Source organism: Macrobrachium nipponense, chromosome 29, assembly GCF_015104395.2.
Source record: "Macrobrachium nipponense isolate FS-2020 chromosome 29, ASM1510439v2, whole genome shotgun sequence".
NCBI classification, from domain to species: Eukaryota; Metazoa; Arthropoda; class Malacostraca; order Decapoda; family Palaemonidae; genus Macrobrachium; species Macrobrachium nipponense.
In genome coordinates, this window is record NC_061092.1 from 1312869 (window position 1) to 1338861 (window position 25993).

At 43.0% G+C, this 25993-nt stretch overlaps 1 pseudogene; it reads left to right on the forward strand.

Annotated features, from left to right (window-relative positions):
- The first annotated feature begins 12808 nt into the window (after window positions 1–12808).
- LOC135205924 (GTP-binding protein 128up-like) overlaps window positions 12809–25993 on the forward strand; it is a 93779-nt pseudogene continuing 80594 nt past the window's right edge.

A 25993-nucleotide genomic window follows, 5' to 3' on the forward strand; every position in this document is an offset into this window, starting at 1 on the left:
TTGTATTGAAGCAGTTTCGCAAATCACAGAAAGAATAAAAGACCATTTTGTTCTCTTTTATTACAATAATAATAGATCAGTATTATAGTTTTTTCTGCTGCAAGAGAGAGAGAGAGAGAGAGAGAGAGAGAGAGAGAGAGAGAGAGAGATGAGAGAGAGAGAGAGAGAGAGAGAGAGAGAGAGAGAGTTTTTGCTATTTACATTCTTATTACTTGAAAATTTGTAAATGAGTGTATCCTAAAAATGCATTTAGTCATGAAAAGAAGAAGAAAACACAGTAATTAGTGAATCTTGCTCTATGATAAAATTCACAATTTCGTTAATTTTTCCGGGATATACGTAGTATTTGGGCTCCACAAAAAAAGTAAGTAAAGTGATTTATGACAGAATTTAGAGGATACTTACGTAAAAATACATCGGTATTTGTGTGTAGAACGGTGTAACCACTATCACATTGTGTAAAGTATATTATGTACAAACGAGACTAGGTTTTGGTGACGTCACGGTTGTCATACGTAGTTTTTTTTTTTCACTGAATGAATATACATTTATGATGAAAAAAAAATAGTTACTGTACTGCTTAGAGTACCATACTGTAATATTAATGTATCACATCAAAATAAAGTAATCATTGCATGCTGTAAACATGTAAATGTATTTTTATTGTAGTGTCTTACCGAACAATATAGAGCCGTGATTTCCACGAGCGGCAGGATACTAAATTCAAATTTAGCGCGTCGGCGTCGCCAACACTGGTGGTGATGACGTCATCTCCCTCCCACTCGCGGGAGAACCAGGTACAACTGCCCAGTGAATCCAATTCTTTTCTGCCGGCGTCCGGTGAACATCGGTGGTCGGTGCGGTTGGATGACTTTGCTTCGCTTTTTTTCTTGTGGATTGATCTTCGGAATTGGGTGAAGTACTCTTTTTTGGCGTTGTTGTTATTTGCTTTTTATTTAGGCGTTGCCATGTCGGATTCTAGTCCGTCGGGAGTTAGGTTTTTGCATCTCAGGATGTAAACTAGATTATCCAAGTTAGAATAGATTCTCACACTAAATCTGTTAAGTGTAGGGGACAGGTTGTTCAGCAGATCGAACATGTAACGAGTGTAGTGATTGGACTGATTCTCAATGGAAGTTTTTTAGTTCATACTCGGAGAAATTAGCTAAAGACAGAATTAGAAAAGCAGCACTTAGGGAAAGTAGACTTAGCTCCGCTTCGTCTTGCGATGCTTCTGTTCCTTCTGTTTCTCCTCAAATTGTTATGTCTCCTTTTAACTACACCTCCTATTCCTCCTACTAATCCCGCTTCTCCCTTCCCGGTTCCCGTGTAGTTTCTTCCGACCCACATTGCCAGTCTGGAATCGAGGCTAGATCCAGAAATTTTCGGTACTAGCGAATACGGTTTTTTGCAACTTGGTAATTCAGTTTAAAAGACGTTTTTGGAGAAAGCGGCTTCATGTAAGAGTGTAGTTGAGGGTGCGTCTGTCTGTCCTGACACGTCTCCTTAGACAAAGGTCACTGTCCAGCTCCCCCGCACCGGGGAGAAGACATACCGGAAGTCCAAGGAGTCGATCGGGATTTGCCCACAGACAGGCGCCTCTCTTGTTGAGCCTGTTGCGCCTCAACAGGGCTCGGTTAAGCGTTGGAAAGGTGTTGCGGTCAGACGCCTTTCGAATGATTCAAGCGATTCGTCTCCGGTCGCGCGGCGCTCTTGGCGAGATTCGCCCGTTTCGCGTCCCTTAAAGAGGCGTTCAGGCGCCGATTCTTCGCCTCCTCCAGTCAAGCGGTATAAGGAGCCTGAGAGTAGGGTTGCGCCGCGACCATTAGCGGCTCGTTCGTCGCCTCAATCTGTGCCTTTTTCGGCTCCATCTACTAGTAGAGATTGTGGTTTTAGCGCTGTAGCTAGCAGTTCTAAGGGTGTTTGTCTTTAGGCGCTTTTTCGTCTGTTACGCCTGATGCGCCTGTTTCGCCTCGAATTTCGGCGGCTCCGGCGAGGCGGGCAAGTAGTTTTTTCCGCCTCCTGCTGAACATTTAGGCTCTTCCAAGCCTACGTTAACTGTTTTTTTGATTCGTCTCTGGCGCCTTTGCGCAAGCAGTTAGAGATGTTAACCAATTCTGGAATGAATGAGTCCAGGGTGGTTCGAAACCTTCGAGATCCGGTTGTAGTTCCGTCTACTTCTTCGGCGGTATCGGAGAATGAAGAAGAAGTAGAGGAGGAGGATTCACATCACCTCTCGTGTTATTCACGTCTCCTTAGATTTCTTCTGGTATCTTATCCAGATTATTTTGAGAAAGCGGCCCCGCGCTCCCCAACTTCGACTTTTTTGATGAGGAGGAAACTTCAGACCCTCTCCTCCCAAAACTTGTTCTATCTAAAGCGGTTAGACATTCGTTGAAGAGACGGAGAAATGGATGGTCTATGAAAAGAGACTTAGGAAGGCTCTTTTCGCTTACCCTCCCTCTAAGTTGCTTCGTAAGAGGTAGGTTTTATGTAAACTGGGGAAGCTCCTTCTCTGGGAGTTTCTGCCTCCTCCCAGGGAGACTTCTCCAGTTTAATCGACTCCTCTAGAAGATCTGCTTTCCGCCGCAGCGAAAGTTTTCTTTACAGCGCCTGAGTTGGACCACGTTGTAAAGAATCAATTTAAACTTTTGGAAGTCTTTAGCTTCCTTGATTGGACTATTGGCACTTTAGCGGCCAAGATCGAAGACTGTCCTCTCTTTCTCAGAGTTAGCGGAGGATTGGATTGGTGTTCTGTCCGTGCGGACAAATCCATTAGGGATGGATGTGATGAGTTAGCTTCGCTCATCGCCTTTGGTACCCTTAAGAAAAGGCAACTTTGGTGCTCCTTTTGCTTCTAAAAGGGTTACGTCCCAACGAAGTCTGCTCTCTTGTTTGCTCCTTTTGTGAAAGATAACCTCTTTCCAGACGATGTAGTGTTGTCAATTTTCGTCTGCGCTAGATAAGAAATCTACTTCGGATTACTGGCACAATCTACTAAGAGACTAAAGCTCCTGTGGAGACTGTTCCTTCGGTTTCTCCTCTGACCCAAGCGCCTTTTCGAGGGAGAAACCCAAGCGCTTCTTTCGGCCGAAGTCGAATTTGCGACCTCAGTCTAAGGACTCGGCCAAGGTTAACAAACCTTCCAAATGAAAGCTCGGTTCTTCATGCACCAGTGGGAGCCAGGCTGGCGCTGTTTTGGGAGGCAATGGAAAACAGAGGAGCAGAAGCCTGGGTAGTGCAAGTACTCAAGTTCGGCTATCGTATTCCTCTCGTTTCACCTCCCTCGCTCTCACCTGTGCCAATTCCATTCCAGGCATACTCTCCGGGCTCAGACAAATTTCTGGCGCTAGCCGCAGAAGTGGAAGCGCTTGTTCTCAAAGAAGCGATAGAAACAGATAGAAGGGGATTTTCCTCCAGGCTTTTACAATCGCCTTTTTGTAGTTCCCAAGTCATCAGGGGCTGGAGGCCGGTTTTGGATGTGAGCGCCCTGAACTTGCATGTCAGAAAACAAAATTTCATATGGAGACCACTCGGTCGGTTCTGGAGTCCATCAGACAGGGGATTGGATGGTCTCTCTGGACATGCAAGACGCTTATTTTCACATTCCGATACATCGCGAATCTCGAAGTACCTGAGGTTCATGTTCGAAGGCAAGGTGTTTTCAGTTTCGGGCGCTTTGCTTCGGACTAGCAACCGCTCCTCAGTTTTCACCAGGGTTCTATCCCCGATAGGAAGCTGGCTGCACATATTAGGGATAAGAATCTCCCTCTATCTGGACGATTGGCTTCTCCGGTCGGAATCAGAGAGTCGGTGCATGAAGGACCTTGGAACAACTCTGGATCTTGCCAGAAAGTTAGAATTCTGGTCAACAAAACAGAAGTCCCAGTTGTTCCATCTCAGAGCATCCTTTATTTGGGGATGATTCTGAATGCTCAAGTTTTTCGGGCTTTTCTGTCCCCGAAGAGGGTTCAAGGCTGTCTGGAGACAGTTCAGGAGTTCTTGGACAAAAAGGTAAGTTCTGCCAATCAGTGGATGAGGCTCCTGGGCAAATTGACGTCAGTGGAGAAATTTGTGACGTTGGGAAGACTGCACATGAGACCTCTGCAGTTTTTTCCTGAGAGCCTCGTGGTGCAGGAAGACACAACCAGACTCGATTACCTTTCCTGTCACAGATCAAATAAAAGAGGACCTAAGGTGGTGGCTCTCTCGAGCAAGGTTGGAAGAAGGGTTAGATTTACGACCCATCCTCCCGAACCTACAGTTCTTTTCCGACGCATCGAACACAGGTGGGGTGGGGAGCCCTACTGGGAATCAACGGACTTCAGGAGCTTGGTCGGAGAAGGAGAAGTTCCACATAAATGTAAAGGAACTGTTAGCAATTTTCTTGGGGCTCAGACAGTTTCGGAGCTTAGTAGAAGGTCAGTAGTGGCAGTGCATTCCGACAACTCCACGGCTCTCTCGTACGTGCGGAAACAGGGGGGGACTCAGTCTTTCTCTCTGTACGAAGTAGCCAAGGATCTCCTCCTGTGGTCAAACGAAGCGAAGGTTCAGCTAGTTCGAGATTTGTTCCGGGAAAGATGAACGTCCTGGCGGACGAGTTAAGTCGTCAACAGCAAGTGTTACCTCTGGAGTGGACTTTGGACAACAAGATTTGTCAGAAACTTTGGCGCCTTTGGGGACGACCGTCAATAGACCTGTTCGCGACATCAAGGAAACAACCGTCTTCCTCTCTTTTGTTCGCCAGTCCCAGATCCTCTAGCTTGGTCGGTGGACGCAATGCTGTGGATTGGTCGGGTCTGGAGCTTATGCATTCCTCCGTTCGGTCTAATAAGAGAGGTGCTGAACAAGTTCATGTCGCACAGCATGTAACGCTAACGTTAATCGCTCCCTTTTGGCCCAGGAAAGAGTGGTTCCCGACCTTCTCCAGTTGTTAGTAGACTTCCCCAGACTTCGTCCTCCAGAGAAGTGGCTTCTCAAACAACCTCACTTCAGAGGTTCCACCAAAACTTGTCCGCTCTAGCTCTGACAGGGTTCAGACTGTCCGGAATCTTGTCAGAGCGAAAGGATTTTCAAGAAGAGCTGCAGAAGCTATCGCTCGTTGTAGGAGAGGAGTCCTTCTAACAAACTCTATCAAGGGAAGTTGGAGAATCTTCAGAGAGTGGTGTAGAAGTGCTAAAGTCTCTACTTCTGCCGACCTCTTTAACAGAAATAGCAGATTTTCTTCTATTTCTTAGGAACTCTAAGAACTGGCTCCTTCGACGATCAGGATGGATATAGCCATGCCTCTCTTCGGTTTTTTCGACATCGAGGTTTGGATATTTCCTCCAATTCAGATCTGTCGGACCTCATTAGGTCTTTCGAAACCACTAAGCTCCCGCAAGATACAGTGGCTTGGAACTTAGATGTGGTGCTTAAGTTCCTCATGGGGCCACCGTTTGAGCCTTTGAAGTCGGCTTCACTCAGGAACTTGACTAAGAAGGCACTCTTTCTTATTGCACTAGCTTCTGCTAAGCGTGTCAGCGAATTGCACGCTATAGACCAAAGAGTCGGTTTCTCTCAAGGCAATGCTGTATTTTCGGTATCTTTGACCTTTCTAGCCAAAAATGAGAATCCTTCTAATCCTTGGCCGAGGAGTTTTGTGGTAAGGAACTTATCTGATTTGTTGGTTGGACATGAGGAGGAGGAAAGGCTCTTATGTCCAGTCAGGGCTATTAAGCAGTATCTGTTTGCCACTAACGGATATTAGAGGGACAATCTTCTAAGCTCTGGACCTCGGTTCAAATCCCTACTCGTCCTCTTTCTTTAAGAATGCTATATCGTTCTTTATTAGAGAGCTTATCAGGGAAGCTCACTTGCAGTCCGAGAACGACAATCTTTCCGTTCTGAGAGTTAAAGCTCACGAGGTTAGAGCAGTGGCACTTCTTTAGCATTCAGAAAGAATTTATCTTTAGCTTCGATTCTTCAGAGCACGTTCTGGAGATCGAATTCGGTTTTTGCGAGTCATTTCTCAAGAGATAGAAACGGTTTTCGAGAATTGTAAACGTTAGGTCCGGTGGCGGTTTCTGGCATGGTGTTGGGAGAAACGGCACAGGGGTCGTCACCTCTATGCTAACTTTTCACCTGAATAGGGTTGTCGAGTTCAAGGGAAGCTGGGGGTACTGAGTACCTGGGATACTCACCAGTCTGTTAGGTCAGATTTTACAATGGTGGGTATGTGTGTTTTTAAATCTGGTGTTGGTGACAAATGTTTTGTATGATTGAATTTCTGGTCTTAGCCCAGGGCAAGGGCAATCTTTGTGTTACTATCCTCCGTCAGTCAGCCTTGACTCGCTTGAACTACGGAAGGATTCCACTCCTGTAGAGGCTAACTTTGGTCAAATTCCAATTCCTCTACATTAGTAAGAGCACCGACCAGAGGCAGTACAGTCTGCTGTAGCTCTCTTACAAGGTAAGGTACAACAGACACCTTGAGTGTTTACTGGTATTGCAATAAATGTAACCATTTAAAAATACTAGTGGTCCACTGAATCCCACCTTCCCATAAATGTGTAATCAGCTCTATAATTGTTCGGTAAGACACTACAATAAAAATGAAATTTTCATTATTAAAATGAAGTTTTATTGTATACTTACCGAACAATTATGATTATACCCACCCTCCTCCCCTTAGGTGGACGGACGGGCAGAAAGAATTGGATTCACCTGGGCAGTTGTACCTGGTTCTCCCGCGAGTGGAGGAGATGACGTCATCACCACCAGTGGCGACGCCGACGCGCTAAATTTGAATTTAGTATCCTGCCGCTCGTGGAAATCACGGCTCTATAATTGTTCGGTAAGTATACAATAAAACTTCATTTTAATAATGAAAATTTCATTTTGTCTTTTGAAAAATGCATTCCCCAAGGAATTATTCCGCTAAGAGGCTTTTTATTATGAAGATATGCCAATAATATATAAGATATGCATTTTATTATGATTATAGACAATTATATAAGGTAAAAATGGTTTTATTACGTTTACGCTTCGTCGCCGATCACAAACAACAATACGATAATCTATGGCAATTATCTGTTTGTATGACTGCAGTGTTCAGAGAAGTTGATTACGTTATACCAAAACAATAATGAAGTTCGAATTGAAAATTAATGTTTTCCTAAATGTTATTACCTCTGTAATTACACTACCACTATTAACCCTCTTACGCCGACTGGACGTATTTTACGTCGACATTTTTTGTCTCCGTGTGCTGACTGGACGTATTTTACGTCGACTTACAAAGTTTTTTTTTAAATTCGCGGAAAATACTTATAGGCCTACCAGCCTAAAACTTTTGAATCACGCGCCTTGGGGGATGCTGGGAGTTCACGGATCAAGGTGTTGTTTTGTTACAATCGATACGCAGGCGCGCAAGCGCGAATTTCTTTCTGCCGCACTAAAAAGTATCCTTGACACATCTCGGAAATTATTCGTCTCTTTGACATAATTTTTTTACCATTGTAAATTAGCCGTTACATGAAGTATTGTATATTGAAAATGTGTGCATTTTTATGTAGAATACAACAATAAAATACTCATGATTGTAGCTTTTATCAGTTTGAGATATTTTCATATAAATAACGATAATTGCCAAAATTTCAACGTTCGGATCAACTTTGACTACCGAAATGGTCTGAAAAATGCAATTGTAAGTTAAAACTGCTTATACGTATTCTAGTAATATTCAATCATTTACCTTAATTTTGCAACTAATTGGAAGGCTATAGCACATATTTCGATTTATGGTGAATTTATGAAAAAACTTTTGCCTTACATCCGCGCGTAACTCTTCCGAAAAAAATCATACATGCGATTGTGGTAATGTTTGCACCATTTTAAAATTAGCCATTATATAAAGTTTTATATATGGAAATGTGGGCAATTTCATGTACAATACAACTAAAACAACCCATGGTTGTAGCTTTTATCAGTTTTGAGATATTTTCATATAAATAACGATATTGCCAAAATTTCAACCTTCGGTCAACTTTGACTCTACTGAAATGGTCGAAAAATGCAATTGTAAGCTAAAACGCTTATATTCTAGTAAATATTCAAGCATTTACCTTCATTTTGTGCAACAAATTGGAAGTCTCTAGCACAATATTTCGATTTATGGTGAATTTATGAAAAAAAAAAAAACATTTTCTTTACGTCCGCGCGGTAACTCTTCCGAAAAAATCATACGTGCGATTGTGGTAATGTTTGCACCATTTTAATTTTGGTGTTACATAAAGTTTTATATAGAAAATGTGTGCAATTTCATGTAGAATACAAACAAAAAATAATTGAAGTTGTAGCTTTTCTCATTTTTGAAATATTTGCATATAAATCACGATAAATAGAAAAAAACCAGTTCGGTCAACTTGACTCTACCGAAATGGTCGAAAAAAACGCAATTTTAAGCTAAAACTCCTACAGTCTAGTAATATTCAGTCTTTATCTTCATCTTGAAACAAATTCGAAGTCTAGCAAAAATATTTAGATTTATGGTGAATTTAAAAAAAATAAATCTTCCTTCCCTACCGCGCGCGGATTCTCCTCCACAAATCTCCGAAATACGTACGTCCCATTCTCGGAATATTGCTCCGTTTCATATTAGGCATTTCATAGTTTTATATATGAAAATGTGCGCAATTTTATGTAGAATAAACGAAAAACAAAAAATATTTGAAGGTTGTAGCTTTTCTTATTTCCGAAATAATCCAATAAAATATATATATTTTGTTTACGTCCGCGCGTTAACGAATTCATGCATTATTTTGTGATAATATTTTCTCTGTGTTTGCTTTTATCATTTTGCAATGTGTTATATACCAAAATGATTGCAATTTAGTGTACATTACAACAACAAAAAAAGTAACTTGTTACCTTTAACCGTTTTGCGCACAGCGCGATTTGAATACAATTATATATGAAATTTTGTTTTTGCGCTATCATATTATCGCATTATTTATATATGATGATGATAATTTTTTTCATTTCTGATGGTTGCATACTAAACTTCAGGCAATGACAAAAAAAGGAGCCAAAAATGAACTCTTAATCTTGAAAACTAAGCGTGCTGTGATTTTTTTGAAAAAATATTTTTTCCGCTTCCGCGCTCACATCCGAAACCCTCCGGCACATGGGAGACAATTTTTATTTTACGCTCAGCGTAAGAGGGTTAACATTTCTTAAAGGTTAAGAATGACAAAGGTGCTGTTAAGTGTAACTCGATTTTTACATTTCTGCTGGCCGCTCAACTACAAGTTGATGTCAATGGTGTGGGATTATTCCATGAATAGGCTATATTATGAAGATATGCCAATAATATATAAGGTGAGAATGGTTTTATTACCTTTATTGTCAGTTAATATAATGTGAATCTGTTCATGGATTTGTTGGTTTATCGGAACCAGACGAGGCTTAGCCTACCACGGATTCATACCAGCTATATAGACTGAGAAGTGGTTCAAGGAAAAACCTGTGATTAACTGGAATCCGTGATTGCTGATAACCGCGGACTAAGCGACGGCCACTGTTATTGTAATACTCTCCTGAACACCTGAATAATTCCCATCCTCCTCCCCACTTCAGTTTGATGGTGAATGATTCAATTGAGGAGACAGGCCTCTGGTGGCCGGTATTTGCAGCAGCGTTGCCAAAGGTAACATAGGTAACTCATTTGACTAGATTTTACCTGCAGCATTGGTAACGCTGGCAGCTAAAATTACCCACTTAGTGGGTAAATCTGTTGGGATCATACTTTGGGCTGGTCAGTGACCAGGGCTAATTCAGATGTTCAGGTAAGTATTGCAATATTAGTTTTAGTATTATGAAAACTTCATTTTTCCTGACTATACAAACCTGAGGTCCTTTACATTACATTCATGCCTGTCTCTGCAACTTGTGCCGAAAGGCAAACTGAAGTGTTTACATCCGGGCAGACTGGTACATATTCCCATCTACTCTGTTACTGCCTAACTATCTTGTTCAAAAGTTTAACAGCCATTTTCCAGATTTACTGGAAAATGGCAGACGGGTATCTCCATCTACTCTGTTACTGCCTAACCCACCTTGTTCAAAAGTGTAACAGCCAATTTGCAGCTTTGCTGAAAGTAATTCCTAATATAAAGAAACACTGGATTGTATAGTTAGGAAAAATACAATTCACTTTAAAAAATTGTGATGTTTCTGTTCTGCAAGTAGAGGTTTTGAATAATTTGTCCTTTCAGACGTGGGCTATTTTGATTCAGATATTTTCACCAGTCACTCCGAGATAGTGTGGCAGAATCAAGAGCAAGCAAAGAAAGCAAGGAAACATTCCACAGTTATGATAATCATACCGGCTGACAAAATTTCCCATAGCCACACTTTCCCCTTTCCCCCTTTACATTACTTTTTACCCTCAGGACAATATGTTTAACGAAAACTACAGACACCTTCACTCTTTTACTCACCATCAGTGACCGACTTCAGGGATATACACTGTGCTGTCCACTGAATATAGGCTAGGCTAGATTAGCTGAGACACAACCAACGCCAAGAATCACAACACAAACCAGGCAAACACCAAAACTGCACAACTCAAAAAAACAACAACCCAATCACCTTGCAAACAAACACCAACAGCTCGAAAAACACCACCAAATCATACACCAACTCCAACCCAGCACAACAAACCACCAACACTGTCCCCAACCATCAACTCACAGACACCAAAACACACAACCAACCTCTTCAACTTCACCACAACCTGACAGGCTCAATCAAATCACACAATATCACTGACCCTCAATGGGTGCAACCACTGCCAAATCAACTGATGAGTAAGACTGTGACTAACGGACTTCCCCCCACTTCTCATGACTCCTGTAACACTACTGCCACTGATATATTCGGCGATCGCCACAACAGACACATGCTTATGTCCACCGTCAAACCACTCCTATTCATTCTCCACCAATTTTGCTCTCTCTCTCTCTCTCTCTCTCTCTCTCTCTCTCTCTCCTCTCTCTCTCTCTCTCTCTCTCTCTCACGCAGCCCTCAGAGATGAGACCAAATTTAAATTACCATTATCACTCCTCCCTACTACCTCCCCCATTACATTTGACAACGCCTCCTTACACTTGTAATACCCACACTAAATTGCTTTCTGCAACACCCAATGATGCTCGGATGCAGGCTCCTTGGATCTTGTTTGAGGACCGCTAATACCTTCTCTCAGTTACATTACCATTCATTTCTTACAAACTACTTTCATTCAAATTCCCATTATCCCCCTCACTACTATCCTCCCAAATCTCATTCACTACTTCATCGCATCTAGCTCTGGTCCCAACATCCTCCCCTATTTCTGCTACCAAACCACTCAGTTCATCCATACTTCTATCCAAACTCTTGCAGAGATTTATCCATCCTATCAACTACCTCCTTACTACTACTTGGTTTCCTTCTCACTGAGGTTTCACTTATCCCTATTAATTTAAACCCACATACGCTATAAGGTCATTCATTTCCACAGGAGTCATTTGTATTACATGCTTTATCAACCGTTTACACCCTACCACTAACACCCTTATCATGCCATTCACGCGCCCCTTCCTTTTGACTTCCTTTCTTTACACTCTTCCACTTTCTTCCATGATCAACCAACACTAACTGTTGATCTCCCAGACCCATTTGCCTCAATGATGCTTGGCTCTTACTTAGTCACCCTCACCATTCACCCATCGCATTTTTATCTCGACCATACTGTGCACACTAGAGGAACCCCACCCAACTGAATCCCCTTAACACCTATTTTCCCCAAATTCCCAGCCTGACTCATCCTCTTCCACCTACACACTCGCCACATGACCTCCATTCCACATTCAGCACACTTCACACACTGTTCCTTACACATCCTAGCATAATGCTCATTTCCACAATTACTACAAACCTTGGTCACACAGGTACCGACATCCACTCACTATATGCCTTACCTGCCCACACATGTAACACTTAATATCCCTATCTTTCTTACAGTCACCTACTAAATGGCCTGCCCACATCCAAAGCACGCTCCTAACGTCCACTGACACTCATTCTTCTTGTGTCCTGGTTTTCCACATCTGTAACACTGCTGTGCTCATTCACGACTCTTTCATGCAACCCTCGAAGACGTTGTCAAATTTAAATTACCATTACCAGTCCTCCATAACAGTACTCCTATTTTTCCTTATGGGAATTGGTAAATTGAAAATAGAGCAAAGATAACATTATCAGTTGGATGTAGTATGTTGGTAATTTGTGGTTATTATTTGCCCAGTATTCGTATCCTAGCAGGACAAAACTGAGCTGAGAAAATACCCACTACTAATTGAAGGAGATAATGGTCTGCCAATTAACTTTAATTTTTTGTTAGGTGGTTGGTGAATTTATTGTATCTCAGAATTTGTCCATCTTTTCATCGATCTCTTAGAGGGTTTTTTTCTATGGAAACTTTTAGAGGGATTTCTCTGTGGCTGTGACTACCAAAATATTGTATGTAACTGTCTGTAGTGTCTTTTCTCATGTTTGCAGATACTGTAGTTAGGTATTGTAATATATTATGCTTACTAGCCTCCTTGAGCACACGAAAGATGTACCAAAGATGTGGGTCAAATTTTTAAGAGTATTTTTTCATTTAATCTTAATGTAAAGAACAATACCTTGTTTGTCATTTTTATTCTTATGATTAAAAGTACGTATTGTTATTAAAAATGAAAGTAAAATATGTGATTCTTGAATCTTTTTTTTCTTTATTTAAGGATTCCCATCAGTAGGCAAGTCCACATTGCTGAGCAACCTTGCTGGTGTTTACTCAGAGGTAGCTGCTTATGAATTCACAACTCTAACTACAGTTCCTGGTTGCATCAAGTATAAGGGAGCCAAAATTCAGGTAGTGTTGTTAGTTCTCTCTTTGTGGTTTAGGATTTGTATACTTATCACTTATCCAATCGTTCAAGTACTATTCAGAATGTAGACCTTGTACAGTACACAGTAACATATGTTTGTTCCTACACAATATACAAATCATTCATCCTTTACCATAGGAATATGAATATGGCAAAGCTGGGATACGGGTGTTAAAACTAGAACTTCCGCTTTCCTTTCGGCCGTCTTCTGAATGAATGCAGCCAGGCAGTGAACGAGACGGATTTGTAACGCCAATTCAGTACCATCCGGTTCTCGGTCGTGAGCTGTTGGTTACATCTCTCTCTACTAAGGAAGGGATTGAATGGTTCACCGTATATTCCCCCTACAATCAGGGACTTAACCACGAATTGAGGGGATTTTAGGTTTCAAAGGCATGAATAACATAGTATTCGTTTTTGCTAAGGATCTCTCTGCCTCGGCGAGGAAAGAATGTAGTAGAAAATTCACCTTAAGATAACGGTTACGGTTAAGCCTTATGCACACACCGTGGTTAATTACAGAATTCCTACTATCCTTACAAGAGTTTCCTAGATGAATGCTGTTTACCACAATGTGACGGTATTATAAAGGATTTTAATTCAGCAGAGCACGATTTAACCTATTTGGTAGACATACACGGAACGTAACGATCCTTACCAGGTTCGATGCGGGATTTTGCACGTCCGTGAGAACCTTCTTGATCAACGATAATAACTGTTAATGCATGTTTAACATTTATTGGAAAGAGTTGTGAGAACCTGCGGAAAGTATTCACAGATCTCTTCGCAAGGTAGAAGACGAACGAGCTTCTTATAGTTTGCTTCCTTTTCCTCGAAACAAGAGAGGTAGCAAGATACGCCATCTTTAATTTAAATAGGGGAATAAACTTTAGTCTTTTTTCCCCTAGTTATATATATTCTTAACAGATATTAAGATAAATGGGCGTCAAAGGAAGAAGATGAATGCATCATTTTGGCAATAAAAAGGTTGGATTCACAGAGGTCACGTTCTTCTCTCAGCATGTGTCGGAAGGTTTTTTCTAAGAGTAGAGGATTTTATCGGAATCTGTTATAAATATTGGACCTGAAAAATCTATCCACTCTGAGTCTGTCTGCGTGCAGACTGACCAGAAGTAAATATGAATGAGAGGATTTTTCAAGGGAAGCTTGATAATTCCTTCAAATATGTTAAAGACATAGAGTTGCTGCAGATCGTGCTAGATGGAAAGGGGAAACTGTCCTCTTCCGATACCTCTGTGAACCACATAATGGTTTTCTTCCCTTTCAGGGGGAAGAATCACCTTGGTATTTTATGCTATCAATGAACACAGTAAAAAGATATACTCTGTCTCGACAAAGAATATTAGAGATAGCAGAGAATTAAGATCTTTCGGGATCTTATACAATACCTCTATACGATAAGAGTAGGAGATCTTATACTTAGAATGGGATCCTAATTTGGGCCTCAGATTCCGTGTTCCGTCAAGATGGAACTGCTCCTCATCAAATGTTTCTCCTGGTCCTAAACGATCAAAAGGACAAGTGAAATTTTGGGCTTTAGAATCTGGAATCAAATTCCATGAAGACTCGGCATGGGTTCTGGCAGCATAGTATGTTTGGCAAAAGAACTAAAGCCTTTTATTCCTGGATCAACGCTTTCAGATAGAGGTTTCGTTGTCCGGGTAATGTATTGACGTTGTCATCTACAGAAGAAGACAAGGTTAAACGTTTACTGACAGAGTCTTGGGAAGGCGATGAGGGCTCAAACTACTTCCCAAAAGGTTCAGGGAGATACATTAAAGAGCTAGAAATCAGGAGTCCTACCAATTTCAGCTCAGAATCTCTTTAAACTTCCAGGGGCTCCTTCCCTTCCTTCGGGCAAGGATAGGGAAGCTTCTGCAACGAGAAAACTCATCAACATGTAGGAGGAGAACTCGTTAGCAACGGAAGTATTCAATAAGGAGCCTCCTCGGAGGAAGACTTGTCTCTCGGACTTTTAGATTTCCTATCGTCTACTGGATGTAGCTGACAAAATAAAACCAAATCACCTCCCCTTGCCGGAAACCAAGGGCCAAAAGCTCAAAGTGAAAGAATTTCTTCCACCCTTCTCCAGTCTCCTGATAAACGATGGTGGATCTTCAGGACTTTTGGACAATGTAGTGCTAGTCAGGGGCCGCCAAATGCCAAAACAAGGTGGGTGGAAGAGACGCCAGAGAAAGACAGTCAATATGAACACTGTCATTGTCTGATGAGGAGAAGGAGCGGGCCTCCAACCTGGCGCAGTGCGCTAGAGGCAAACAAATTGGGAAAAAAGTGTCCGATGTGGACATCGCCAGTTTTCCTTGAGACTCTTAACAAGCTCGAAGCTCCAGCAAGTGGGGAGAAGTCAGCCACGCTGCCAGGCGCGAGGCGCCAGGCAAACAAGATGCGCCAGCCAGGCGAAGGAGCCAGGCAGGCGCAAGGCACCAGCCAGGGCGAGGCGCCAACCAGGGCGCAAAGCGCCAGCCAGGCGCAAGCCAGGCTCTAGGCTTCATCCAGATGATATCCAGTTCAAAGAAAGTCCTAGTCTTCTTTGAAACAATGGTGATCTCTAAAGCACTTCATAAGTGACTTGATGATACCTTCAAACCAGCTGAGAATTTATAAGCTCATGAAGTGCGAGCTTTTGCAAATTCTTGTTCTTTTTGTAACAATATGTCAGGAAGACATATTAGCTTTAACATATGAGAGATGCAACGATGTGTTGACTGCTCATTACACGAAGGACGTCAAGTTCTCTCTTGGTTTATACGTGTCAGCGGATACGTTGCTGGGATAAGGAGCCGACACTGATCCTTTAATAATGAGTTGAATTTATTTTAACTTAGTGAATTTTATTGAGGTTTGAAAGGAGTTTGGGGGATAACTCTTTTTCAATTCTAGCGCAAACCCTCATGTTAGGAAAACAGGTGATCGGGATCGTGTTGCGCTCCTTAGTTATGCCAATAGGCATAGGCATATTGTCATATAAGCGGATTAGCACCCATTGACAAATGCCAATTAGGCTCGACCGAGTAAGTGGTTAAGACCCCATCGGTAGACCCACAAGAACTCTTGGCCACAGATCACTATCTTGCTAAGGCTCTTGAGACGAAGCAGACTCCTATGCAATAGCTAGGAAGTCGACCCTTCGTCTAGAAACACAGAGGAACCAAGGTCTATAAATACCTACAACATATGTTGTTTACCTGTCTAGTCAGTAGTTAGCTGTCTCTTCCCGCCCTCCACCAAAGGGTGTCAATCAGCTATGTATATATCTGACAGGTAAGTTGAATTATGAAAATGATATTGTTATGATACAAAAAAGTTTCCTACATACTTACCTGGCAGATATATACGATTGAAGACCCACCCAGCCTCCCCGCAGGAGACAGGTGGAAGAGAGAATCTGATTAGAAAACGGGAATGGTTCCTAGTCCTGCCACCCAGCGGCAGCCCGGTAGATCACCTGACCTACCTGTAGCGTGTACCTCGAAATTTGAATTTCTGTCGGGGACGACGGAGTCGATAGCTATGATATATCTGCCAGGTAAGTATGTATGAAACTTTATTGTATCATAACATATCATTTTTCGACCATTTTGGTAGAGTCAAAGTTGACCGAAGGCTGAAATTTTGGCACTTATCGTTATTTATATGAAAAATATTTCAAAACTGATAAAAACTACAATCATGAGTATTTTGTTGTTGTATTCTACATAAAATTGCACACTTTTCATATATAATACTCTATGTAACGGCTAATTTCATACAATCAACTTACCTGTCAGATATATACATAGCTAAGACTCCGTCGTCCCCGACAGAAATTCAAATTTCGCGCCACTCGCTACAGGTAGGTCAGGTGATCTACCGGCCTGCCCTGGGTGGCAGGACTAGGAACCATCCCCGTTTTCTATCATATTTTCTCTGTCGCCGGTGGTATCAACATTGTTGTTATTACCTCCTGACTTGGATTCTTTTTTCAACATTTGATCAACGTTTTTCGACTTTTTGGTGACGTATTTGGATCGTGTTTTGGCATTCGCTACTGTGGACTGTTTTTTTGGAATAACTCTTTTTGGATTTTTCCTCAGTATGTCTGATTCTAATGTGAGTGTGAGATGGGTGTGAATGTAGGCTGCAGGGTGAGGATATCCGAAAGCTTCGGTTGATCCTCACACTGTATGCCGTAAATGTAGGGGGGTGCAGTGTTCTGCTATTAACACTTGTAAGGAATGCGAGAGTTGAATGCAGAAAGAATGGAAGACTTTGACTTCTTATTTGAAGAAGTTAGAGAGGGATAGAGTTAGAAGACTGAAAGGTGTGAATTCAAGGCCTATTGAGCCTTTCAATGATAATTCTAACCCTACTACTGTAGATTCTCCCTATAAATCTCATTCTCAGAGTGTCTTTTCGGATTCGGCATCGGAAATCGCCAATCTGAAAGCGACGATTCGAGACATGAAGTCCAAGATGGCGGACTCGAAAGGTAAGGGCTAGTGATAGTGAAAATTTTAGTGAAGTGAGCCCTATCAGTGTTGTGGAGGGGGCGTTTGATCGTCCCTGCGGCGCTCCCAGGCCTAGACCTCTTCCAAGCTCACATGCCCAGAGAGAAGGAAAGTCGAAAGCCTTAAGGAGGTCGTGGGGAATCCCCAACGGTCAGACGTCCCTTCAGCTAGCTTTGCTTCATGGCAGCCAGCTCAAGGGCGCTATAGAAAAAGCGTCCTTCGCGAGTGTTTCTCGTCCTCTCCCTCTCCCTCACCTAAACGAGGGTGGAAGGAGTCAAACTTATCGAGACCGCTGAAGCGTCATATGAAGCAAGACATTGATTCTAGCCCGGAAGCGCTTCTCGGATGACGCCCCGTCTGACTATTAAGAAGGCGAAGGTGGCGTTCAACGTCACCTGACGCTTATGAGGAAGTACCCCATCATGCTTCTTCCCCAGAGTGATGACGAAAGGCGTCAGGCACTAGACGTAGGAGAAGCGTCAAGGAAAATCATTATGGCGGTGCAGGAACAACTGTCTTCTCTTGTGGGAGTTTTAGCGCCCCGTCGGAAGGACGTGACGTTCCTATTAAGAAGTCTCGTCCTCTCGCACCTGCTCGGAAGACGTCTTTTAGAAGTGAAGCGTCAAATCAAGAGGATCTTAGACGTGACGCTCCGTCCAAGATTGTGACGCCGAGTAGGAAGCCCGGGATTAGAAAGCGAAGCGTCTTCCAGACGCGAAGCGTCATCTAAACGTCAACAAGAGACGTCATACATGACGTCGGAGAGAGGGAAGCGTCATACATGACGTCTTCTAAAGCGCGAGAGAAGCCGCAGTTGTGACGCCTTCCAAGTCGATCAGAACGGGAAAAAAGGGAAAGACTTTCATTCCCTTAGCCCCTCTACGATCAGGAGTTTGTCTCCCCCAGAAGAGGAAAGTTCTGAAAGGAGAACAGAAGCTCAGGATTATCACGAGTTCGAACGAAACTCGGATGATGACGATCTTGGAAGAGAGGGCTTGTCCAACTATAAGGTGTTGACTACCCTGCTTCTGGAGGAATACGGAGACGAGTTGACTCCGGCTGCTCCTTCCTCCGCGCTCGCTCTTTTCGAGTGCGAAGGCGAAGAAGACTTCGTCTTTTCTGAAAGATGAAGCCCACCATCTCGATGAAGCGGGCTTTACACGCCTTAGACGCCTGGATGGAAGTCGAAGAAAGACTTAACCAGGACAGTATTCTGCATGCCTCCAGCAAGGTTAGCTGGGAAAAGAGGCATATGGTACAAGACGGGGGAGGATATGGGTATCGCTCTCCCTTCTACTACATAGGCAGGACTTTTCGACGTTAGTTGACGCTTCAAGGCGTCCTAGTCTTAATTCTGCTCGCATTACTTGGAGTATTTCGGAACTGGATCATCTCCTCAAGGGACTTTTCCATGTATTGGAAGTCTTCAACTTCTTAGATTGGTCCCTTGGGGTGATGTCCAAGAAAGCTCACGATTCGCAGGGAATCGAACCTGAAGCCCTGTTATGCATTTTGTCGTGCATCGACAAAGCAGTACAGGATGGATCTTTGGAAGTCTCTGCATTATTTGGAGCAGGTCTTTTGAAGAAAAGGACAGTGTATGGCGCCTTCTTAACAAAGGCAGTCTCGCATGCGCAGAGGGCAGCTCTACTATATGCACCTCTTTCGGACTATTTGTTCCCTTCTAAGTTAGTGAAGGACGTAGCTCACTCTTTAACTGAGAAGGCGACACAGGATCTTCTGACGCAGTCAGCTAGGAAGAAGGAACCTGCTTTAGTGTCGGACAAGAAAGAACCTAGCACTTCTAGGCAGCCCTTTCGAGGTGGTCCGATCTCCAGACCTCCCGCAAGAAGGAAGGCTCCAGAGAGAAGAGGTAGGTCCGCCTTTCGTCCCTTTAAATAAGGGCAAATGAAACATTTCTCCTCCAAACACCAGTAGGTGCCAGGCTCCTGGAATTCGTGGAAGCCTGGACACTGATAGACGCAGACGGCGTCTTCAACTAAATATCATAAGGAAGGGATATCGTATCCCTTTCCTGAATACTCCGCCCCTAACGTCAATACCAAGGGAACTTTCAGCCAAGTACAAGGATCCTGTGCTGAGGGATACTCTTCGATCGATGGTGGAAACAAATGTGGGACAAGAGTGCAGTAGAACTAGTACTGGATCAAAACTCCCCGGGGTTTTACAATCGCCTTTTCTAATGGCGAAAGCCTCGGGAGGCTGGAGACCAGTACTAGACGTCAGCGCTCTGAACAAATTTGTTCAGAAGGAGAAGTTCTCTATGGAGACTTCTGCTTCAGTCCTAGCGTCATTACGACAAGGAGATTGGATGGTGTCTCTAGATCTCCAAGACGCCTACTTTCACGTCCCGATCCACCCTTCATCGAAGAAGTACCTCCGTTTCATGACGGGGGGAAGGATCTTTCAGTTCAGAGCCTTGTGTTTCGGCCTGTCCACAGCTCCTCAGGTCTTCACAAGCCTGATGAGGAATGTGGCGAGATTTCTTCATCTCAAGGAGTGAATGTCTCGATGTACCTAGACGACTGGCTCATCAGGGCCAGATCGGAGAGACAGTGTTTGGAGGACCTAAAGTTAACTCTGGATTTGACCAAGGCGTTGGGATTGCTTGTGAACCTCGAGAAGTCTCAGATGACCCCAGACAAGACCTAGTCTATCTGGGATTCGGATGGATTCTCGGGGTTTCGAGTTTTTCCTTCGCAAGAGAGAACCGCAAAAGGTTTGAGGATAATCTCTCTCTTCTTAGAGAAGCAGCAAACGTCAGCGAGGGAATGGTTGAGCCTTCTGGGGACGCTTTCCTCGCTGGAACAATTCTTCCCTCTCGGAAGACTTCATATCCGTCCACTTCAATTCTTCCTCAAGAAGTCTTGGAGCTGGAAAAACGGACAGCTGTCGGACGTTTTTCCCATTCCAGTGGAGGTAAAGGCACACCTACAGTGGTGGTTGCTGCCTCTGGAAGAGAACAAAGGGATCTCTCTAAGATCACAGAACCCAGACCTAGTGTGTTCTCCGACGCGTCGGAGACGGGTTGGGGAGCGACATTAGGCTCGGAGGAAGTGTCAGGCACCTGGGAACCAGCACAGGTGTCCTGGCACATAAATTGCAAAGAGCTCTTCGCCGTACACCTGGCTTTGAAGAGCCTAGAACCTCTGGTGAGAGACAAGGTAGTACAAGTAAACGTGGACAACACCACCGCACTTGCCTACATTCGGAAACAGGGAGGGACACACTCCTCGTTCCTTTACGAACTCACGAGGGACCTTTTACTTTGGACGTCTCACAGGAACATCTCCCTGCTGACAAGGTTCGTACAGGGAGTAAGGAATGTGAGGGCGGACAGGCTCAGCAGGAGGAAACCAGGTCCTTCATACAGAATGGACTCTGCACGAGGAAGTGTGTCGCGATCTCTGGTCTCTGTGGGGAAACTCCTCATGTGGATCTATTCGCAACATACATTTCAAAAAAAAGGCTCCCAGTGTTTTGCTCGGTCGTGGAAGACCCAAGAGCAATTATGGTAGACGCCTTCCTGCTAAACTGGTCTCGAGTGGACGTGTACGCTTTTCCCCCATTCAAAATCCTGGGGTTAGTATTGAAAAAGTTTGTGGCGTCAAAAGAGACGAGGATGACTTTAATAGCCCCCTTTTGGCCGGGCCCAGGAATGGTTCACGGAGGTGGTAGAGTGGATCGTAGACTTTCCAAGATCCCTACCAGGAAGGACGGATCTTCTCAAACAACCACACTTCAAAAGAGGTACCATCAAAACTCCCCGCTCTCGCTCTGACTGCCTTTCGACTATCGAAAGACTTGTCAGAGCGAGAGGCTTTTCTCGCGAAGTGGCAAGCGCGATCGCGAGAGCTCGCAGAACCTCCACTTCGAAGGTATACCAGTCGAAGTGGGAGGTCTTTAGAAGGTGGTGTAGAGCCAAGAAGTTGTCCTCCTCCTCTACCTCTATAGCGGAAATTGCTGATTTCTTGCTATTCCTGAGAGTAAAATCGCATCTAGCCGTATCCACAATAAAGGGATACAGGAGTATGCTCTCGGCTGGTATTCAGGAACAGAGGTTTGATCTGGCAAATAACAAAGATCTCCACGATCTCATAAGATCTTTGAGACGTCAAAGTCTAAGGAAACCAGTACCTCCGAACTGGAACTTGGACGTAGTCCTCAAATATCTGTCTTCGGATAGATTCGAGCCTCCGCATCAGGCATCATTTAGAGACGTAACTAGAAAATGCCTATTTCTTTTATCGTTAGCGACGGCAAAAAGAATTAGTGAGTTACAAGCTCTGCAGGATAAAGTAGGATTCAAGGGAGACTCGGCGATTTGCTCGTTTAAGACTCTGTTTTTAGCGAAAAACGAGAATCCCACGAATCCCTGGCCTAGGTCATTCGAAATCAAAGGAATGTCTAGTCTCGTAGGCAGAGAAGCAGAGAGGTCTCTATGCCCTGTTAGAGCTCTGAAGTTCTATCTTCAGAGGAAGCGTCAGTTGGGAGGCTCTAGACAAGGTCTTTGGTGCGCGGTAAAAGACCCCACAAGACTGATGTCAAAGAACGCTCTAGCGTTCTTGTAAGAAACGTCATTACGGACGCTCACAAGGTCTGTCCGGACGAACAATTACAACTTCTGAGGGTAAAAGCTCATGAAGTACGAGCGGTTGCGACGTCTCTCTCGTTTTATAAGAATATGTCGCTTAAAAACATATTAGATACGACATATTGGAGATGCAACTCGGTATTTGCATCTCATTACTTGAAAGACGTGCGTTGTGACGTATGAGAAGTGCTTTTCTCTAGGTCCTATCGTATCGGCAGATACGATTCTGGGTACGGGAGCCGACACCAATCCTTAAAATGTATATACTGTTCTTCTGTTTGGATATGGTCGAGAATCTCTTCGAACAATGGAGGATTCAGGCTCGCACGGGCGGCCGTCTATGTTGTTCATAAGAGAATTCTCGTCATATCCAATTAGTTGAGTATAATTTTTTTTGAAAAATTATGTATGTGTGCGTAGTGGTTTTTGAGTTACGGTTGTTGTGACGAGTTCGGGGATAACTCGTAACAATCCTTAGTTCTAACACATGGTTAGGATCAGGTGGTCGGGATTGGTTGTGTGCTCCTTCATAAGGTGTATTGTCATATAAGTGGATCAGCACCCATTGACAAAGTCCTTTTAGGCTCTGCTGAGTAAGTGGTAAGACCCCATCGGCAGACCACAAGAACTCTTGGCCATAGATCACATATCTCGCTAAAGTTTCTTGAGGTGATGCAGACTACGGGGCAAACACCCACCAAGTCTACCACCTATCAGGTAGGAACCAAGGTTTTATTTATACCTACAACATATGTTGTTTACCTGTCTATTCCATATAGTAGCTGTCTCTTACCCTCCACCGAAGGGTGCCAATCAGCTATGTATATATCTGACAGGTAAGTTGATTGCTATGAAAAATGATATTGTTATGTTACAATAAAAGTTTCATACATACTTACCTGGCAGATATATACAATTAAAGGCCCACCCAGCCTCCCCGCAGGAGACAGGTGGAAGAGAGAAAATATGATAGAAAACGGGGATGGTTCTAGTCCTGCCACCCAGGGCAGGCCGGTAGATCACCTGACCTACCTGTATGCGGTGGGCACGGCGAAATTTTTTGCATTTCTGTCGGGGGACGAACGGAGTCTTAGCTATGTATATATCTGCCAGGTAAGTATGTATGAAACTTTATTGTAACATAACAATATCATTTTAAAATGGTGCAAACATTACGACAATTGGATGAAAAAATTTCAGATTTTTTCGAAAGAGTTACAGCGCGGACATAAGGAAAAAAAACTTTTTTTCCCATAATTCACTATAAATCGAAATATTGTGCTAGAGAATTCCAATTAGTTGCAAAATAAAGTTAAATTATTGAATAATACTAGAATGTAAGAGTTTTAGCTATTGCATTGTTTCCTACCATTTCGGTCAAGTCAAAGTTGACCAAAGGTTGATATTTTGGCACTTGTCGTGATTTATATGAAAATATTTCAAAACTGATAAAAGCTACAACCATGAGTTGTTTTTTTTGTTGTATTCTACATGAAATTGCACACATTTTCATATATAGTACTCCATGTAACGGCTAATATAAAATGGTGCAAAAAATTATGTCAAAGTGACGAAATAATTTCTGAGATGTGTCGCTGATGCTTTTTAAGTGGGAGAAGATATAAAGAAATTGCGCTTGCGTGCCTGCATAACGATTGTAAAAAAAAAACAACACCTTGATCCGTGAGCTCCCAGCATCCCCAAAGGTGCGTGAGTCAAAAGTTTTTGCCTAGTAGGCCTATAACTATTTTTCCGCGAATAAAAAAAAAAAATTTTTTTTTTTCGTCCATGTACCATACGTCTGTTCGGCACCCGACAGACAATTTTCGTCGACGTTTAATACGTCCAATCAGCATTAAAGGGTTAATAATTTTAAAATTTTAAAAATGCAAATAATTTTTGTATCATAAAAATGTATTTAGGCATGAAAATAACATCGAAATACACTAATTAGTGATTATTTCATTGTTTTTTTCGGAAAACCCCGTGAATATTAATAGATTATGGTCCAGAGAGAAATCCGCGAATCCGGAGAACGCGAATGTGAGGGGCCCACTGTATTTCGGGTGATGGAAGTTCACTCTCAAAGTGGTTCAAAAGTTACGTAATGCCATTGGTCCCGTTATTGAATAACCACTGGTCCATGCAACATAAAACACCATACAAGCATACAAACAACCGTTTTGGCATGAACTAGTCGTCTTCAGTGTCCTGCTATCGATATAGACACCTCCATTTGGGACAACTTCACTTTTGCTCTCTTCATCAGAGAATGAAGGAGGTATGCTTAGAGTCCTTATTCTATTTCTCTTTCAAAGTGAGGAAAGAATTAGGTTGGCACTTGATCAACAGGAACCTATGTTATATACTTGTATATTCTCCTCGTGCATGTGTATGTTATCAGTTGCACAGTTCTTGAGTAATAGGCGCATACATGTATGTAAGTTAGTTCTTTTGTGTGTGACCGAGATGATAAGTACCTTCTCTTAATTTTCCATGAAACTCAGGGCAGCTTTTCAGGCTTCCCAGTCCCCAAAAGTTTCCGGTTTTGGTTTTGAGACAACCAGTGGTATTGTTTAGCAACAACACCACAGGAGTGGCATTCACCAAACAAGAGGGTTTTGTTCCCTCCTGTTTCAGTTAACATGAAGGTTGACACTCGATACTCTAGAAGCCAAATGCATTCCAAGGTGGAACGTACAGGCAGTCCCCGGTTATCGGCAGGTTGCTAATAAGCGAAAACTGCCCTTAACCGAAACTCAGCAATTTATGGCACTTATGACGCTGATAACCTGTTAATGGCACTTCTCTTAGGTATGTTTTGGCGCCATAACTTTATTATGAGCACCTTATGGTGCCCAATAACCCCCCCGAAAGTTTGGCTTGTTATGGCGCCATAAAGCGCTGATTTTATGACAAACACGATAAAACCGGATCGCCATTAACCAAGACCACTGATAACCGGGGAGACTGCCTGTACTACCAAGCAACTCAGCCTACTGAGTCGAGTGAGGAGCAGAGTACCACCTTTTTCACAGAGATATTGTACGTCTTAATGTTGTTTCTACCTCTGTCAAGGGTTTAACTGCTAATTTGAACCTCTCTGGTCTGGCTATCAGGGACTTGAGGGCCTGGGGCTGGCTTTAGATTCTCGCTTATGGTTCCTATCTCATGCTCCGCATACACAATTGAGAGAATCATCAGACAGAGATATGTCTCAATAAACTCATTACCATCTTTCTGTTTACCCCTCAGTAAAACAAGTTTGTAAAGGTTCTTTTCCATCGCATCTGACCCATGGGCCACTGCGATGATTCAGAATGATTTTTCAGACAATACAGCAGTTTTGTCTTCTATATACATTTTTTCTAATCATAGTGTTCTTGGAATGAAATTTGGAAGACTTCACTGTTGCCTGCCCTGCTAGCTCTGCGTCTAGGTAAAGAGAAGTGTTCCTCTGAACCAGCCTTTGCAGTGACAAGAAGTGATTCGTCAAGCAGTACAATCCCTGTGTTTCCATGACTAAAGACTTCCAGCATTCATTGCAAGCCAGGCTTTCTTACCAACAGAAGTGAAATAGCTGGAACTCTCTTTCAGTCCTCTGTAGAATTTCAGGAATTACAACCATCTTCACTGGTTGATGGCATATACAGGACTTTTTCTCTGATTAGAATTTCTCCTCAGTTGAGATTCAAACACCGATGAGAAACTCATCTCTGTCTTGCCACCACAGGGACCTCAGGCCTCTGGATGGCATTTGACTCTCGTTTAGGGTATGCCAGCCATTGTGAAGATCATCAGACAGAATTTTGTTTTTGTTTTTCAAGATTGCATGTCATCTCTCTCCGGCGAAGATGATGGATGGTTTGCATGGATCATCTTCAACGTCA